The sequence below is a fragment of the Papio anubis genome, chromosome 4, assembly GCF_008728515.1.
Source record: "Papio anubis isolate 15944 chromosome 4, Panubis1.0, whole genome shotgun sequence".
Lineage (NCBI taxonomy): Eukaryota > Metazoa > Chordata > Mammalia > Primates > Cercopithecidae > Papio > Papio anubis.
This window is the reverse complement of record NC_044979.1, coordinates 61,564,972-61,585,755: the sequence shown is the minus strand read 5'-3', so window position 1 is coordinate 61,585,755 and position 20,784 is coordinate 61,564,972. Positions and strand designations below refer to the sequence as shown.

Genomic DNA, 20,784 nt, shown 5'->3' with positions numbered 1-20,784 from the left:
AAAAGTGATTTGGTTCCAAGAGCCAACCGAGCTCTCAGCAGCTTCCGCCTCTTCTGCTCCGTGACTGGCGACCACATACTGGGGTGCTCAGAGCCTCTCCTCCAAATGTCACCTTCCTGCTGAATGACATCAGCTTCTAAATCTGAATGAAGCTTGAATTGTATCTAAATAAATAGCGGATAATTTTTAGAAATACAGAAACACATCAAAAGTTTCAGAGTGTTTTAAATTGATATGAAGTAAAAATTAATGAGGTTTTAATCAGGGTAGAAAATGTATTCCTACAATTATTTACTTTAAGAGTAAAGTCTCATATTTAATGGTGACCTAAATATTTTATCCCATTCCCTACCTCAGGGTTTTTCAACCTTGATGCTATTGATGTTTTGGGCTAGATAAGTCTTGGTTGTGGGGGCTGTCCTGTGAATCCTAGGATGTTTTGCAGAATGCCTGGCCTCTACCTGCTAGATGGCAGTAACAACCAACCTCCCACCACCACCTGCAAGTAGTGACAACCAGAAATGTCTCTATACATTGCCAAATGTCTCTTGCAGGGCAAAATTGGCCCTGATTGAAAACAACAGCCTTACACAAAGATTTGTGACAGATTGTGAGAGCATGTGTACTTTATCATCTAGTTAGTAACCAAAACCATGGCTTCAACAGGCAGCCTGCTGCTATTAGTTCTGCTCTTTTTCTTGGAAATTACATTTATTTAGTAAATCTTTTATGGCAAAGCAGTATGAAAACCCAAATGTTTAATCTTCAAATTAAACTGTCTCTATCACTAAGCTCTGCCATTTACTAGCGGTATGACTTGATAAATTACTGCCCTTTAGCAGGCTCGAGTGCCTTGTAATGGCAATAATTCCTGTGAAGTGCTTAGCACTATGCCTGTTACATAGTAAGTGATTAATGAGTTTTGGGTTATTCTGGATAATTATATTAAGTTGTATTGTGATTGAGAATATCTGCTGTCCTTCCCTATAGAAAGATTTTATATTTCTTTTTATCTGCTATGATTCACTTTTGCCAATAAACTGTAAGTGAAATTAGCCACTTTCAAAAAGAAGCTTTAAGAATCTTTCTGTGGTTTGACAACATCTCCTCTTGCTCTCCCTTGAGATAAGCAGTGTCTCATATAGGGACTGTTTTCTTCCGCCTGGAACTTGGAATGATGATGACTTGGAGCAGAACCACATCTGACCTGTGATAGGCATGTACCTTGAGCTAGAAATAAGCCTTGGTTGTTCAGAAACACGGAGTGCTAAGTTTTGTTTTTGTTTCAACTGCAGCCTAACTTGGCCTAAGCTAACTGTTGAAATAATGTATCAAACACTTCTTGAGCATGTACCACATCAGACATTACATTATTGATAACAAGAACAGCAAAACCCTCCATGCTGATTTGGAACATAGATTCTAGTGACAGAGAAGGAAAAAATATAACTAAACGTAATACAATCTGATGGAGGCCATCACTAAGTGGGAAAATGTTGTGCCTCTTTGAGTTGTAACCTGAAGCATTATGACTAGTTTGCTAGTACAGAAGGGCAGAAGAAGAATCAGGCTAAGAGTATAGCAGGGAAGTTTGGGAGCAGGGGCTGTGTTCCTTTTATGGTGAAGAGTTAGGAGGGGGAAGGGCATGCCGTGTGTGGGTACTGGAAAGGGAGATGCCGTGAACAGTTTAGGGTTCATGGTAAAGTCTATTGTGTCCATGTTCTGGGATGTAAGATTTATTTCTTTAGCCAAAGGAAAACCATCAGATATTTCTCTCTTTTTTTTGGCATTTGTAATTTATTTTCTTTTCAATTGACACATAATAATTGTACATATTTATGGGGTACAATGTGATGTTTTGATATATGTATCATTGTGTAATGATTATATTAGAGTAAGTAGCAAATCTGTAACCTCAAACATTTATCATTTCTTTGTGGTGAAAACGTTCAGAATCCTTTCTTCTATTTTGAAATATATAGTACATTATTTTACGGTGCAATAGAACACTGGAACTTATTCCTCCTATCTAACTATAACTTCGAACCAACTTTTCTTTATCTTCTTCTCCCCCTCAAATGTATTGTGAACTTTGTGAATCAGCTTTGGAATCCCTTGGCAGCCCTCACTGACAAGGTAAATATAACTTTATATATATAATGCAAATTTTATTTCTTCCATGCCAAACCACACATTTTTCACATTCTTGCTTTTCTGAAATCAGATTATACATGCAGCTCTTTTCTTTACCCTCCAAAAAATCTTTAATAAAGCAAAAGTCCTTCTTACAGCTGGGACTCTGCTTCTCTTGCAAGCCTCTAGATGATACTAATCCTGCTGGTCTTCAAATGCTACATTGAGTACTAGAGGTCTGGAGGAAATGTAGTGTTTCTTGGGAAAGTCAGGAAATTATCAATGGAAGACCAACTATAATATACTCTTTTTAAAAAAGATAAGTCTCAAAAATAACATTGGGCCAGTGGCAGTGGGTCATGCCAGTAATCCCAGCACTTTGGGAGGCCGGGGAAGGTGGATCACCTGAGGTGAGGAGTTCAAGACCAGCCTAGCCAATATGGTGAAAACCCATCTCTACTAAAAATATAAAAAGTAGCTGGGTATGGTGGCACACACCTGTAATCTCAGCTAGTTGTGAGGCTGAGGCATGAGAATCACTTGAACTTAGGAGGTGGAGGTTGCAGTGGGCCAAGATCATGCCACTGCACTACGGCCTGGGTGACAGAGTAAGACTCTATCTCAAAACAAACAAACAAACAAACAAGCAAACAAACAAACATTGGACCACTGTGATTTTAAAAACCTTTATAAAAGCATGGGCATTTTGATTTTGTAAGTACCTACTACATGGTCCACAGTAGGGTCTTATAAAATATTTAGTGAATAAATTAGAAAGAAAGCTATTTTGGGGAAAGATAAGTTCAAGGGGTGGGAGAAAGGGAGGTAGAGGGAGAGGAGAGGAAAAGGAAGAAATCAAACCAAAAAATAAAAAGGAAGGAACAAACGCGAAATGGTTGCTGCAACTTAAGTTATGATCCAATAAAATTGTTAAATATGAACTCTTTCTTAGGGAGAGAGAAAGTTTTACACAATTTTGCAGTTTTCCTGTATCATTTAGGAATGTCTTCTATTACATAAACAAAAAAAAAATCAACTATCATGGCTTTATTTCTCTAACTTAACAATAGATATAGTCAATCCAATGCTGGTGCAGTAACTCATCTATGTCATCCAGCCCTGAGGCTCTTTCCACTCCACCTCATAGAATATTTATTGCCATTCATATGTCTGTTGTCTCCTGGTCACAAGTCCTCCTGCCATCCTATCCACATGTGAGGTAACAAGAAGATGAACTGATAACAGAAAACTCCTTCTTAAATCTGTGTGTGAGGATGCCTCTTGTCAACTCAGGGGTATTCCCTGACCCCTTGTACATTCTCTTCTGCATCCTAGTGTAAAAGCCCACAGCGGTATCTCTCAGGATCTCTCCAATAGGATTCTGGCTTAGCTTCCGCCACCGAGGGACACTGCAAGCTAGCAATGTGAAGAGCTGAGGCGGAGTAGCACTTATTCTCTGATGGTAGCTCTAAGTAGCAGCTGAGATAATTGGAGATAATTTCCCTTGACTCTGGGAGTTCACTTGAGAATCAACCCATGCAGGGAGTCAGTGGGATCTTTAGCAAGCATTTCCTTGGCTTTTGCAACCTGTGATGTATCCAGCATGGTGCACAGGCAGGTGGATACATAGGTGACAGCTTCCCTGCCTTCCTTTATGGATTTCCTGAAAGCTATTTCTTGCTGCAGAACACACTCCTAACTGATAAATTATGACACTCAACCCTTCCAACAAGACAAGTGTATAGTCATTATATTATTCTTAATCTTTTATTATTTTATTCTTAAGTCTTACTATTCTATTTCACGTGGTTCTGCTTCCATGACCACACTCTGACAGATACAGTCTCATCAGTCATAACCGTGAAACACAAAACATGATCACTATTAATTGCAAAGGGATACTGAAAAAACAAGTTTTTAATTTTTGACCTCTATAGCCACTTTGTCCATTTTTGTAGCCATGAGCTACATGTGACTATTTATATGTAAATGTAAATTAATTAAAATTAAAGCAAATTAAAATTTAGTTTTTGGCTTCAATAGGCACATTTCAAGTGCTCAAAGCCACATATGCCTAGTGGTTATCATATGGGACAGTGTAGCAAACAAGGAACATTTCCATCATCATCATCATCACAGAACATTCTGCTGGAAAGTGCTGCTCTATAATAAAGACATAGGAAGGAAGAAGTTCTCCCAAACTTCCATAATGCCTTCGCAGTGTCTAACATAGGGAAGAGGCTGAATATTTTAAAAGAATGAATTCCATGATCAAGAGTTCTTTTGAAAGGTTACTTATCCATTTTTTGATAGCCCAAACACTTTACTCATTGATTAACATATTTTTATATTTAGAATGGAAAAAATAAAAATGAATTAATTGAAAAATAGTGACATTACTTGAAATTTGTCTGAAATTCATTGAAACCACCTACAAATTTTGATTCTCTACTGCTACAACAAAATTCGATTAAAAGCATGAAAACAAGACAGCAGTCTTTCGGAGATTTAACACCGCTTTCTATGCGAGACATTCTATAAAATATTAATGAGGACATTTTTGGTAATAAATGTTAACACATTCTCTTGATCATGTGAACACTGGCAAAGATTCTTTATCATGACATTCAGTAGTAGAAAGAGTTTATTAAAACAATATATTAATTTTCAAAAAGTTAAAAATAGTACTTAAGTTTATAACTGCAGTTTTTAATAGTTTTGGAGGGGGATAATATTTTGCAGTAGAAAGTGTTTTAAACCACGAATGAAAATACTCATCCATAATGTAGCTGGATCTTGCAGCTTCTGTTCACGATAACATTGCTAGGGTCAGAAAAAATAACAAGCATCTTATGGGTCTTCCAAACATAACTGGGAAACATACTAATTCATCCCATGTTACTGCATAGACATGATTTGAAATATAGTGTCACTCAACACGTGGAATTAAGAGACAGTTCAAGAAAGTCTCTGATATACTAAAGTCAACTCTGGTTTGCATGTATACAAGAAGAAATGAAGACCCAAAGAAATGGCTAAACTTCTTCTTGAAAGATTCCATATCATGTAATACATATATTAAATAAATTTGTATCCTTGTCTTTTGTTAATCTGCCTTCTGCTGTAGTAGCCACAGCCGTGAACCTATAAAAAGGCATAGGAAAAAAGGCATTTTTCCTTCCCTTGAAGTGTGGTTTCATTCTGGTAGCATATTGAAATCACCTGAAAGCTGTTATGGCCTTAATATTTGTGTTTTCCCAAAATGAATATGCTGAAACCCTTAGTCTGAAGACAGGTCCTTTGGCAGGTAATTAGGGTTGAATGAGGTCAGAAAGGCGGGATCCTCATGTTGGGATTATTGCCCTTGTAAGACAAGACACCAGAGAAGTAGCTCTGTCTCCCTGAACTCTCAAAGAAGAGATCATATGAGCACAGATGGAGATGGCAGACACATACAAGCCAAGGGACAAGACCTCACAATTAAACCTATCTTGCTGGCACCTTGACTTTGGACTTCCTAGCCTCTGGAACTGTGAGAAAATAAATTTTTGTTGTTTACGTTACTTAGTCTACGGCACTTTGTTATGGCAGCCCAAGCTGACTAATACAGAAGCTAAAAAATAAAAATAAATAAATAAAGCAAACAAAAACTCAAGCTCAATAACACTTCTAGATATTCTTGTCTTTTGAAAACTCTTCAGATGATTCTACTCTGCAGCCAGGTTTGAAAACTACTGTCCTAAAAAATAAATTCTCATTTTTTCTCCACACATCCGCTCCTAAAAGTTAAAATCCTCTTAACAGAGTTACTCTATGTGAGGAGAGGTATGGGGTGCAGCTTGTGAAGCTTTAATAAGACTCTCTAAGCTAATGTATCTTCGTCCTTCCTTCCCTACTCTCGTTGAGAGTCACTATGTAAGATAAAAAGCTGTTAAGGCAGAAAACGAAGATTTTCTTCATTAGAAGATTTTTTCAATACAAGAATTGCATCTTTGGTGTCACATGATTTTTTTTTTTTTTTTTAGTCCCAGTGTTTAATGAGAGGCCAACCTACATATTCTGGCTTTACTTCATCCCCTCTGCTAACTTCTAGCTGGAAGGGGCCTCTCTCTTCCCCACAGTTTTGACAAACCACAGGCTCACTAATAAGAGCCTGACTTGAGTGATGTGCCTAGCTTTGAGCCAGTCACTGTCATCGGTGAATGAATGTGTATATGAGCTAGCCTGGATCTTATGATCATCTCTCCAACTGGAGAGGGGTCAGACCACCCTGTCCACATCCTCTCCTCTCAAGAAGTGAAAAATAAAACCAGGATTCTACAACAAAAATACGAGAAGAGAATAAAAACAACAAATATTTACTATAAGTGCCTAAAGGTCACCCAGTATCAGTGGCAGAGTGAGACCTCACAGTGAAATGTTTCACTTGGAAAACCATGGTCTTAAGCACTCCAAAATACTACTTCTTGAAATTTCACTACATACCCAGCAATGTACTAGGTTCTAGGAGTGTAAAGCTGTATCAGACATAGTCCTGCTCTGAGGAGCCCTATATAATGGTGATGACAGGTGTAAAGAGAAGATGATAAGCAGTGATTAAGGTGCCCAGATAGAAACACGAGGGGCTCATTAATAGCAATTAGAAGTACTTTTTCTAGAATCACTAGTTCACACATTGTAAGTCCAAGATCTTCACCCTTCCCTTTGCCAAGAGAATATATTAACACAAAAGATTTATTGCCTAGGAGAAGAAGAAATTGTCTTTAGTTATTCTAATTTGGGTAGAGAAAAAAATATTTGTTGATGGTCAGTGTTAGAGAAGTTACTGTAGGGCTTGGTGTGGTGGTGCATGCCTATAAGCCCAGCACTTTGAGAAGCCAAGGTGGGAAGGTCACATGAGGCCAGAAGTTTGAGACCAACTTGTGCAACATAGTGAGACCTATCTCCACACACAACACACACAAAGAAAATAGAGAAATTACTGTAGTAGGTGACAAAAAATAAGGAAAAAAGCAAATAAAATATAAGGAAATTAAACATGCTACATGGATGTGTTGGAATAGATATTCTCCAAATATGGTTATCTTGATCTTGAAGCTACACATTTTTAAAAACTTTTTTTAATGCATCAAAGAGAGCTTAAGTTCATTCACAAAGGATAAAAAAAGATCCATTTTTCTTTGGCACTTAAGGGTGAAATTGTTCATTTAAAGTAAAAATGACACATTGGGCAAAACCAGCACCATCTGGATAAACTAGAGAGCTGACAGTGAAGCTACACTGAGCTCCAATCAGAGCTCTGCACTTGGCATTCAAATGCTCTGCTTGGCTTGCAAGGCGCAATGACCAGACTACAGTAGACGAGACAGAATTTTCATTCATTTCAAGCAAATTTTGTGAATTTATAATGAAAAATAAACACAATATACATGGCAAACAGCATTCCCTAGTTAAATTTATGAGATGTAGGGAAGAATGCAATTGTGATGCTACTAGTCTGCTTTGGAGTTAAATGAAGATTCTGGTACAAAGACAGAAATGAAAACTATTCTGGCATTTTTATGGAGCTTTAGCTATTAGTGAGAGGTATGCTATAAACTCTGAGGCTGTTAGAGCTGTTAAAGCATTCATAGTGGACTGGTTTAGCTGCCATTCTGGTCTGGCAATTCTTTAGGGAGAGCAGCACTCCTCTGCTCAATAGCCTCCACCTATCAATGGTCTCATTTTACAAAATCTGTCGTAGACATCTGCTAAGGAAAACTTTTTACTGAAAAAAAAAAAAAAGCATTCAGAACTCAACTGATTATGCAAAAAGAATGCGAGAAATAAAATGTGAAAAACCAATGCTATAAACTTGATTATAAACAGTACCAAGTATACTTTTCATTTAGTATTGAGCTACAAACAGAGAGTAAGGCTTAGCATTTGACCAAATTGGCTGATGTATCCAATTAAGTGACTGATGTGGTTTGGCTGTGTCCCCACCCAAATCTCATCTTGAAGTGTAGTTCCCATAATATCCATGTGTCATGAGAGGGACTTGGTGGGATGCGATTAGATCATGGGGGCAGTTTCCCCCATGCTATTCTCATGATAGTGAGTGAGTTCTCACAAGATCTGACGGTTTTATAAGCATCTGGCATTTCCCCTGCTGGCATTCATTCTCTCTCCTGCCACCCTGTGAAGAGGAGGCCTCCCCAGCCATGAGGAACTGTGAGTCAATTAAATCTCTCTCTCTCTCTTTTTTGTTTTTAAATAAATTACCCATTCTTGGATATTTCTTCATAGCAACATGATAACAAACTGATATAGTGACTGATTATTTTTATGGAATAATTGGCTTCACTATAATAACACCTTGGATGTAGACAGATGTTATGGGCTGAATATTTGTGTCTGCCTGCAGCCTTCTCCCTTCCTGGCAATGACCAGATTCGTATGTTGAAAATCTAACAGCCAGTGTGGCTGTATTTGAAGTAAGGAATTAATTAAGGCTAAATGAAGTTATAAAGGTGGAACCCTAATCCAACAGGATTAGTGTCCTTCTAAGAAAAAACACCAGAGAGCTTGCTTGATCTTGAACCTTCCTGCCTCCAGAAACGTGAGAAGATAAATCTCTGTTTAAACTGTCATCTGTGGTATTTTCTTATGACAACCCAAGTTGACTAATACAATAGATAAGGCCATTGTATGTGCATATATATATAGTTCTTATACCTGCCTGTTTATATATTAATGAAGCTATATAGATCTTAGTAAATATTTATCACTGAAATGATTTATCATCAGTGATAATTGTTTTTTCAAATTTCCATTTTGTTAGCCATCATAATAAAAATAAATGAGATTTACCTAGCTAAATTGTTCTCACTATTTCTACTTCAAGATTCTGCCATTCTCTACCCTGTCATAATATTTAATAATGAAATACTTACAACTGCTAGCATGCATTGATTTTATATCTTCATATGGTTAAGCATAATATTCTCCATACTTAGAATACATCCTGCCTTTTGTAGAACTAGCAGACTTCTAATCTTTCAGTATTCAAATTATGTGTTATATTTACATTCTTTGTGAAGCCTCACTTTAATAGGCAGAATAATCCTCTTTCCTGTGAGCACCAGTGTATCTTGTACATAGTTTAATTAATGCATTTAGACAATATACATAAGGCATATAAAAGGAGAGGGCTGGAAAAATAAGATAATGTTAGAGTTAACACTAACATGGAATATTTGTGAGATATAATTATAAAGATATAATTAAGGAAGAAAATGTTCATAAAATACAGAATTTCTGGGTGATGCCCATTCATACTGGAAATGACATTGTCTTCTAATGATTAATCGACAGACCTTCCTAGGCCAACTAGACTGTGAGCTTCTTAGGGAACGGAACATGGTCTTTTAAAATCTTGATATCTTTTTGAATCTTGATACCTTATTCAGTGTCTTTCATAGAGTAGATGCTCGGTAAAATATATGGGATAAATAAACATGCCATCCTGTAAGTTATTACTCTAGAAATCATACATCTACTTAAAAGGGGAGATGATCCAGTTGTGACTTCTTTTATTCTATTTATTTATTGCTAGAATTCTTTTAGCCTATCCATCTGGCCAGGCAGATGTCCTCCTTTACCCCCAGTTACTTATTTCATATATGTAATTTCCAGAACTGTAAATCAATAGAAAAGCTGATATGGACAGAATATTATGAATGCTTATATTAAAATAAATCTCATAATCACTCATTTGGAATTACTTATATATCACTTTCTATCAAAAATAATTATTTATGTTGCATTTTTCTTAGGAGACATTTAATAATTAGTTTTTAAATGAACAGTAAAAAAGTATTTCAATACTTACATCTTTCGACTATAGTTCAATATTTGAACTATCTTGTAGAGGTGTGATTAAATCAAATGACAAAAAATTCAATTATTTCCATTAAAGCATAGGTAATAAAAATATTGTGTAACACATGGGTAATTTATACCTAATAGGTTAAATGGAGACCACCTTTCTTAAATCTATGATCCTATTAATTCATTTCATTTAATGAATTACCTATAAATAAGATAACTAAAATGCAAACTTCCATTAGGATTTACTCAGCCCTTTTTTGCTATGCTTAGTTTAATAAACAAACTTCATAAACTAAAGGGGCATGCTTTCATTTTTTTTTTCCTGCACAGATGAAGCTTTAAAATAAACTTTCCCACCTTCTGTTAAGCTTTCAGGAGGCATCTGTGCCTCTGTAACTAAGCAGCTAAGAGGCTAAGCCACATATTTTTCAGCTGCAAAGTCCAATATGGATTCCTCCACTGTCTCATTTCCTATGTGAGATAATGGCAGCCCTGGCAACTCTACTCTGATGATGGAGGATGGTGAAAGAGAGGTTTGTAGACAAGTCTAAGTCGGTCTTGGGCCAGACTATTGTTGGTTGTTCATGCATTTCCTGTAATGTATGATTTTGTGAGATGTTGGCCTACCAACAGGGAAAATCATTTTTCTCAGGAGGAAGTAACTTAAGAGAGGTTAGAGAATGAACGCTAACATGCAAAATCACAAATGAAGTGCTGAGGAGATCTCTACGGAATAGCATAGAATTCTTATATTGTCATTTTGTGTTCCTAAGAATAAACACAATGTTATAGAGAAATCACTAAAAAAATTTATGAAATTGAATAGAAAAATGACCTATGGAATGATGTTGATTAATTCAAAAACTGCTTCTTAGCTCAAGTATATCTTAACACAGGCAACAAAGGTTCAATTTAAGCAATTATTTCAACCACCATTTTTAGACAATTAATATTAAACACATCAATTGAATTTGCTCTTTAGGAAAGAACTACATGAATTGCTTGTGAAAAGTCAATTATTTTGTGAGGCATATACTTGGATCCTCATTTATCTGAATAGAAATGTAGATTTTCACATCCAGCACTAAGGCTACTTCAAGTGATATCTAGAGACTATTTTGGCCACTTGGTCCATTTAAACTGATATTAAGGCAAATACAGTATTTTTATGACATGACCACTTTCTTATCCATCTAGTCTTATAGCTGCTAACACTTGGAAAATAAATGAAGTATATTTTATTCCCAGGGCAGACCTCTCAGCAGTACCTCTCCAGAACACTAAATTATAGCAATAAACTGAAGACAAAATAAATTGTCTCATCTGTGTCCATTTTGTAAGACATTTTTCTTCATAGCAAGTTTTGATTAATGCACTGACTCTTTTGAGGAGCCATATATATTGAAGAAGGTAAGATTGGAAAGTAAAACAAGGCCAAAGTTTCAGCCCAGAAATGTCTCAATTTTTAAATAAGTTATGACTGATACTATAGTGTATGCTTTTGCTTTTTAACTATTTCATAATAAATATATTCATATTTTAGATGTGGTACTTACTGAGGGACCACACTTGTGTTGCATCATATTAAGGTACTAGAATTATGGAACCATCTCCTTAAATTATTTCAAGCACCTTTATTCATAAACCTGAATTTGTTTATTTTTATTTTTAACACATAGATATTCGGGAATGCAATTTTCAAATGGCAAAAATTTTAATTTGCACAGCTACATGTTACTTATCAAAAGGGTTGAAGTCAGCTCAGTTATATCATAACTCAGTTAACTGTCATAACTGTTGAGTGGTTGGCATATACTGTGCTTATTATACTGTAATTGTGACAGCATTGGGGGATTATCATTTTAGCTTGTTCTTGCTAAATTGCTATGTATAAAATAGGGCCTTAAGGTTGCAAACCTTTTATTCCCTATATGCTAGGTTAGTGATCTTTACTGCAAGTATGATATCTTCAAATATCTGAACTTGTATATAATTCATCAGGAAGATATTTTATTATTTTTATCAAATAGTACCCCAATTTTGTAATGAAAAGCATGGTTCTTACCTCACAAGCATTCATTCTACAGGCAGCCAGATGAAGATGCCCATGGATTTAGTTTTGGCCTCTGGAAAAATGAGAAGTACAACAAATGCTTGATACAGGACAGAAAAAATTTAACTGTTTTAAGGCTATATTACAAACTTTTATGAATCCTCCAAATTTATGAATATACAACACAAATAACATAAAGGCCTGAGAATGTTCTTAACCAAGGCCTCATACCCAGAAGGAAAGGAACAGATAGTTTCGTTTCTTCATGTGCACTTTTTTCTTTATTTCCTTTTATGGGTTTTATAAACCTTATTCAAAGCATAAATCTGAGGAAATGTTAGAGCTGGCATTCTTCCGTGTAATTTGTGCAAAACTTTGATTTGCCCAGTTACGGCTTCTTAGATTTCTTGTTTTCTATCACTGGCAATGGCTTGCACACACACACACAATTTGTATCTCATTATAAGGCTTATTAGGTAAATTTGATAAATTAAAAACCAACACATCAAAATCAAAATTAGAAATGTACAGTTGACGAGCCTCAATGTAATAAGTTAATTGATTCTAAATCAAATTTCAGCAAGATTATAAATTACTATATCCAATGAGTTTTCCAGATAACTCATATACTTGAAACCATAATTATTCAATTTTTGAATATCAAAGATTTATTGTCATTTAAAAATAGACTACAAGAATAACTATTCTCAACTTGTATGCCCAAAAACATGAAAATCTATTTTACTTAAGGAAAACAAAAAATTTTTTGTGTTAGCTAATGTTGAATAGTTTTGCTAACTTAAAACTTTTTAACTTGCAAAACTAAACATTTTAAAGGTAAATTGTGATATGTAAGCGTCTTTCTTTATGTAGGCTCCTAATTTCCTTGACCAAATGCAACTAAAGTTATCTCAGACACAGTCTATGCCAATACCAACTTATATGTGAGTACGGGTATATTACATATATACACACATACCCTCTATAGTTGTTTCTTTTTCCCTCATCTTAAGATCTTCTAATTTCTATAGTTTTAATACATACATCCTCTTCTGTACCTTTTTTTTTAGATTTTAAAAAAATATATCTTGGAAATAATTTTACATTCATATTTTATTCTTTTCATCAGCCACACTGTGTTTCATTGTATTGTCACATCATTTCTTACATTAGAGTCCATATGTCATTAAGTATTGGTTTCTCTAGTCTTTCATTAATATGAAAATGCAGTAATGGGTATTTTTACTCATTTATTATAATGCACCTGACAGAGTAATTTTAATATAACTTCCTAAAAATGGAGTTGCAGTGTCAAAGAATGGGTACATTGTTATTATTGATCATCATTATCTAATTTCCTTCCAAAGAGTTTCCCACATCCCTCTTTGTTGAACAAAGCAAGAATGTCAAAGTCACACAATCCTGCTACACTGGTTTCAAATATTATCCCTTTCAATCATACAGGGGGAAAATGTCCCCACATTATTATTATTTTGATTTACATTTCCTTAATTATGAGCAAGGTTGAGCATCTTTTCATAGACTTTTGCAGTGAATTGACTGTTCATACACTTTATTTTACATTGTTTGCCAGTAGTTTTATTGATTTTTCAAGAGCTTTCAATAGGTTGCAAAACTCCATCATGCTTTTTGTTAAATATAATACCTTTTGTAAAACATATGATAAACACATCCTTTGCTTAAAATATACATTACATACAGACATGAAAAAACTTAAGTGGTCAAATTTATTAATAATTCTGTAATATTTTCAAGGTTTGGAATAACACTTAGAACTTTGTACTCACATTTTTTTTTTTTTTTTTTTTTTTTTTTGAGAGGGAGTCTTGCTCTGTCGCCCAGGCTGGAGTGCAGTGGTGCTATCCTGGCTCACTGCAAGCTCCGCCTCCTGAGTTCAGGCAATTCTCCTGCCTCAGCCTCCCGAGTAGCTGGGACTACAGGCGCCCGCCGCTACGCCCGGCTAGTTTTTTGTATTTTTTAGTAGAGATGGGGTTTCACAGTGTTAGCCAGGATAGTATCGATCTCCTGACCTCGTGATCTGCCTGTCTCGGCCTCCCAAAGTGCTGGGATTACAGGCTTGAGCCACCGCGCCCGGCCCACAATTATTTTTTTAAATTAATCTTTTAAAAACATGTATAAGGTATTATATTTTTTACAGTTAAATCTTTGATTCTTCTGGAATTTACAAATGATAACATACATCTTCCTGTAATTTTTTATTAAGACTTATTAAACTTCTTGGATCTATAGATTTAAAATTTCCTTCAAAATCAGAAAACTTTGGCAATTGTTTTTCCATTCTTTTTTTCTGTGTTCTGTCCCCTCCCTCTTTTCCTAGTACTCCAATTGTATGATGTTAAAGTGCCTGATATTTTGTCACAGGTCATAGATGTTCTTCATTATTTTTCAGTCTTTTTTGTCTCTGTGCTCTCAGGAGCTCAGCTGAGCTGAAAGAAAGAGGTTGAGCTACCAGGTGCTACAGTAGGCAATTAAAGCAACAAGCCAAAAAATAAAAATAACAATAAGATTTTAATCACTAATGCAGTGGTACAAGCAAGGGCCCAAAACTGGAGAAAGCACTGCCCGTCTTCCCTGCCTCCCACTTCCGCCCAGGAACATAGAGAGTCTTCTGGGTCAGCATGTAGGTGAGGGTCATCTCACCATGGAGAGAGCCACAGACAGGAGGCTAGGGCAGTTCTTTGGACTCTGGGTGGCTTACGGGAAAGTGGGGGACAGGGCCAGGAGTAGAAAGTAAAGTTCTGGGTACTGATTTAGAGTGAAGGAAAAGCAACTTCAGGATTTCTCCTTTCTTCTCTGCCTAGCTTCTTTCCCCAGTAAGAGGGAACTTCTAAATTCTACTTGAGTCTTTTGAATAATACCTTCCATTTCTCTCACCATATTTATGTTTTCTTCTACTTTCTTAAACTCAGAAAACACAGAATAGCTACATAATGTGTAATAGCTGTTTAAATATCTGCCGGTCTATGTTTGACATTTCATCATCTCTGTCCTTTCATGGTTGGTTTCTTTCTTTTTTTTTTTCTTTTTTGTGCCAGACAATCTTTTTATTGTTCACTGAAAAATGCAGGTCTGCAAAGAGTCAATTGCATTGTATATTGAATGCAAGGTCTGATATTACAAGTATATGTGACATAGTATAACATATAAAATATTACGTATTTTACATAGTGACAGTACCCACGTCTTCTAAAGACTAAAATGTAATAAAGTAAAAAGCCTCCTATTAAATGAGAAACAAACATTGCAATCATAACAAAATGCACTAAGCAAAGTACTTTAAAATTGTTTTGTGTGACGTCTATCTTGTCTACCTGGAGTTGGGAATGGTGGAGCCCAGAAAAAACTTAGCTAACAAAAACAGCCAACACCCTTAAGGAACTCTTCCCAGGAAGCAGGCTACTGATGCCCGCGACAGGCTGCCACCCTGTCTGGTGGCCCAGCCAGGCTTCAGGGCTGCCCAAGGGTGCACAATGAATGCTACTGCCTGTCTGGGGCTGGCTGAGGTGAGTGGGAGGAGTACCTGGCAGGAAGAAGCTCCTGTCACAACTGCTTATTCTGCATCCACTCTATGGATATGAACACCTACTGTTTTTGGTGTGAATCTGCCAGTCTTTGCAAACATTGAAACGTGATTGGGAAGCAAATGTTAACGCTGGGAACAAAAGCCATTTTCTATGCCGTCTGTGGATATCATCATTAATTCCTTTCAGCCATGTTTTCAATAAGATGTTCTAAAAGAGGCTCCTGCTATTATACTGCCAGCCAGGCAGGCCAGGATAAAGGTAACAAAACTTCTCCAGTTATATAACTACTAATTAAAATGAATTAAAAATAAATATAGCTTATACTAGAGAGCAACACAGTCTCTATTATTCACATGGTAATATATTCAATAACTGCAACAATATTCACAATTCTCCAGGTCAGCTTTAACTATATCCACATTTCCCTCCAAGCAGAAAATCCTGAATGGAAGGGAGTATATAACATCAATACCTCTGGTTCATCTCACATATTATGACAGCTCAGAGAGCTCATTATAGATAACAAACAAAAAAATAAAAATAAAAAAGCATTTCAATATATACACAGCAACAGAGGAGGAGTAGGCCCTCCCTCTGGGCTTCCTTGGCATAAGGCAAACCATGGCTATTTGCAAAAACAGTGTCTAAGCTGACTCTGGAAACCCTCACGTTTTAGGAGAAATCAGAATTACAAAGTTCCTTCATTCACAGGTAACAAAGGATTATTAAATAATTTCCTGAACTAAGACAACAGTCTCACCATCAAAGAAAATTTTATCTTCCTCTGAGTTTTTATAAATGAGATTTTACAATATCCAGCTTTTTTAGTTAATATGAAACTATCAGCGTATAGAAAACATCCTCAAAGCTCAAGATGAGTAAAGCTAATATTCTCAGATTTTCCACACTCTACAGATCAACAAATATTTTATCAGAATATCCATTTAACAGAGTTTTAAGTCCATAATAACCAACTATGTATTTTTCTTATTCAAAGAACACCATGTTAAGAATAATTCCAGTTTGATGAGTATCTTATTCCCCTTGATGTTGCACAGTAAATGTCACTGTTCAGTCTTTATATCCTTGACTCTTCCAGTCAAAGAAAAATCTTATATAAAGCTGGAAAACTGCAAACTCCAGCGGAAGCTCTGGTGTTAGTGCTGAAGTAAACTTTAGGGGAATAACCACAATTGCCTATCAGACGGTTTACAGAATTGCTGGAAGCCCTACTCTTCTTTTATCTCTGTAATCTCTATTTTATCTCTAAACATTCTAATATTTAAAACATGGGAGTTCACTGATATCGAAAAAGGTCTAGTTCATGAGTAAGGTTTTGGTCTCTGGAATGATGTGTGGCTAGCCCAAAATACTGGCCACGTGTGTTTTAGGCATGTTCATTTTTCTTCCCACCACAATCTGTCAAACCCACCCATCTGTCCTGCCACTGTCACTCCCCTAGCCCCTCAGCATTGCTGCTCCTCTCTTTTGAATGTTCTACTGCATGTATGGTATTCACTGAGACATCACTTTAATGTACAGGTCATTTGCATTTCATGCTACCAGCTCCCCAAAAGACATCAACTGGGAACAATTTCTAATAGTAAAGGCACAACATGCTGGCATTTTCCCTTTATAAAGGAAATCAAAGGGGCTGTCTGGAAGCTGAAAGAACACGTTGGGTATTCCGGTAAAGGGAATGCTGTATCTGCTACCAAAACCCAGAGACATTGACTAGATCTAAAGATCATACGGATTGTGCAACAGTGTGAGATTTGGCAGTTTAAGATCTATTTCCAATTTTACATTAAACCATTTAGGTGGAAGTGTTACTATCACAGGAGCAAATGAAAGTGTCAACAACACCCTTTTGGCTCATTTTCTCGTGCTTCTGCTTATACTTCCACTAGCTCCAATGAAGCCTGTCCCAGGACACATCACTCAGCAACCTGCGAAGCTGCTCAGAGATAAAACAATACACTTCACCTCATCTAGCCCAGCAATTTGCACTCAGGTGGTGAACGCTGCAGCCAAACAGCCTTAGGGCAGAGTCCATGGAAGGCTTTAAACAGGGGAACGACTTACAGACATTACATAAAAATTCTTGATTTTAGAATACCTTCCCCAGGAAGTCGGAAACAATCATTTTTTGTTAATAAAATGTAATCTATACCCAAAAAGAATGTAATGCCTCAGAAAGCAGAACCTGGAATGGAAGAACTTCAGAAAAATACGGCTTAATCAGTATGGAAGAACTTCAGAAAAATACGGCTTAATCAGTATGGAAGAACTTCAGAAAAATACGGCTTAATCAGTGTCTTACTTTGGCTAAATTACCATAGTCGGTCAGTGTAATTTATGATTGCATTTAGAAGCCCAGCCTACGGTGCTCTAAGATGGTGCTAGTGAAGTACACGAAAACAGTTAACAGAGGCGACAGCCCTTTAGCCTTTAGTGACTTCAGAACTTACAAAGATAAAAGCTAACCAGGATTTGACATTCCGACACTTACTTGCTCAGCACAAGTTGGGTTAGGAGACAAACATCAGATTGTCATTCACTTGTCGTATTCTCAGGGAGCTCCTATTTGAATACCAAACCAGTGGTTCTCCGCCTGGCTGCACATCAGAATCACCTGGGAGGCTTTTAAAACTCGCTGTGTGTCCAGGCCAATTAACTCTGGAAGGTGGAGCCCATAATCAGTAGGCTTTACATTGCCCCAGGTGATTCTCGTTCATCCAGGACACACACCACTGAGGCATCCCTTTTGGAGAGCGGTTGCGTGAAAGCCAAGTGAATGGAACTCGTATCTGGATAGTTTTGTTTTTTCTCAATTCCACCAGAAAAAGGGATTTTTAGAAAAAGGCACAGTTGTGCTTCCTCTAAAGATGTAGTCTGCAGTTTGGGAAGTACTGGTTCCCAGAGGTTATCTGGAGCGCTGGTTGTAAAGAAGAAAGTCCTTGTCTTGGCAGATTAGGCAGAGTTTCAGATTTCGGCAGCTGCCTTCAGCAAAAAAAGAATACCCAGATGCCCATGAGCACCAGAATTACAAATGCCGACACCAGGTTTATTCCATAATGAAGACTTTGTCGCAGGTGTGGGCTGACACCAGCAGATGGGTCAGGAGAACTATAAGAAGGATGTACCACTTTTTCTTCTCACAGCTATCAAAAAATGCAATGCCCCTGAACACGTGCAGCAAGATGATGACTCAGCGCGCAACGGCTCGGTGGCGATGGTGAAGACGTAGGGGGCGAGCGCAGGCCCGAAGGCAGTGAAGGCGCATCCCGAGAACACGGCCGCCGTCATGGAGACCGCGGAAGCCGACCCGGGGACCCTTAGGAGACGCCAGATGCTCTGGTTGGTTTCTATTACTAATTTCTCTCCTAATTATGGAATGTATTTTCTTGCTTCTTTACCTATCTGGTAATTTTTTATTGGAAGCCAGATATTGTTATTTTTACATGGTTAATTGCTGCATTTTGTTGTATTTCTTAAGATAGTTTTGGGTTTTGTTTTGGTAGGCATTTGATTAAAATAGGTAAAAAGCTTTCAAGGCTTGCTTTAAATCTTTGGAGGGCAGGTCCAGAGCAGCCATTATTCTAGGGTTAATTTGGCCCCACTCCTAACGCGATGCCCTGCTGAAGATTCTACCCAATGCCCATGTATTAGAAGGTCTTTCTACCATGGAGCACAAACTATGACTAGGTCTGTGTGGGCACATTAGTATTTAGCCGAATATTCAGAAAGACCTCTGCAAATATTCAGAGCTCTTTAGCAATAATTTCCCCTCAGTACTGTACCCTGTAAAATCCAGCTCTATTAGCCTCCCTGAACTCTGATTTGTCTCCTTAATTCAGGGAAACTGCAACCACCTGTTTAAATTTTTTCTTCCCTGCACTGGAGCCTAGATACTGACTCTAGGCAGAAAGCTGGTGAAATTACAAGGCTCATTTTATTTCCCTTACTGTGGGAATCACATTCCTGTGTATTGCTTGTTGTCCAGGCAGTTAAACTATTTCATATATTTTGTCTGGTTTTCTAGTTATTTGAAGTGTTTATTAGTTTCTATTGCTGTGCAACATGTTACCACAAAGTTAGTAGCTTGAAACAACACATACATGTATTATCTCACAGTTTCCATGGGCCAAGAGTCCAGGTATGGCATAATAGGGTTCTGTGGTCAAGGTCTCCCATGCTTGAAGTCAAGGTGTTGGGCAGAACTGAGTTCTCTTCTGGAACTGGGTGTCTTCTTCCAAGCTCATGTTGTTGTTGGTGGAATTCAATTCCTTGCAGCTGTAGGGCTGAGAGCCCTATTTTCTTCCATCTCTCATCCAAGGGCTGCTTTCAGCTCCTAGAAGTCACCTGCAGTTCCTTGCTATGAGTTCCTCTTGCAACATTACTTCTCGGGCAACTTTATAAAGTCAAGTCCAGCCATGACAATCTCCTTTTTGATTCACTCAGACTCAATTGACTTAGAACCTTAACTCTATCTGTAAAATCCCTTTATCTTTCCCATGCTCTATTCAGTTGAAGCAGATCACAGGTCCAGTATGGACTCAAGGGGAGGAAAATAACATGATTTATTGGTAGTAAACCTAGGGTGTGTCCATCACAAGACAACAGAGTAACTCTGGTCTTTATTACTTCCTTTTAGTCAAAAGTAGAATCTTCCTTTCTAATTTTAATTGTTTCATCTTTTTTAAATTGTACCTGCAAGTAAAGCCATAAAAATATTAAATAAATATTACACATTCTTCTCTTGTTGCCAATTGTAAGACAAATGTTTCCAATATTTTAATCACTAAATATTTGCAATTATGTATTAAGAAATTATAGATTTACAAGTTAGGAAGAATGCAAATCATGTTGAATGTTAGGAAATGTCCTTGCATATTATGAATTTTCTCATTTGGCCTATTAGTAAATTGAATTGTTAACATTGAACCACATTTGCATCTCAACAATTAACCTTGCTTGATTATGTTCCATATGATTTTTGTTTCTGGTATTTTAATTAGCATTGTTTTCATTAACATATGTAAATGAAATTACCCTAGTTTTTGTTTTATTCTATTTTTGTGATGTTTATATAATATATATTTTTTTCATTAAAATAATCTGGAAGTTTTTCTTCTTTTTATGCTTTGGGATGGTTTA

At 36.7% G+C, this 20,784-nt stretch overlaps 1 long non-coding RNA gene across 1 annotated transcript in view; it reads right to left on the bottom strand.

Moving 5' to 3' along the window:
• The window catches only part of LOC110742875, a 109,330-nt gene extending 89,032 nt beyond the window's left edge, over positions 1–20,298 (bottom strand). The window contains exons 1-2 of the long non-coding RNA XR_002521113.2: positions 18,137–20,298; positions 12,071–12,131 (exon numbers count right to left, since the gene is read on the bottom strand). This is a non-coding gene — a long non-coding RNA (uncharacterized LOC110742875). The remainder of the gene's footprint in view (positions 1–12,070; positions 12,132–18,136) is intronic.
• Between the last annotated feature and the right edge of the window lie 486 nt (positions 20,299–20,784).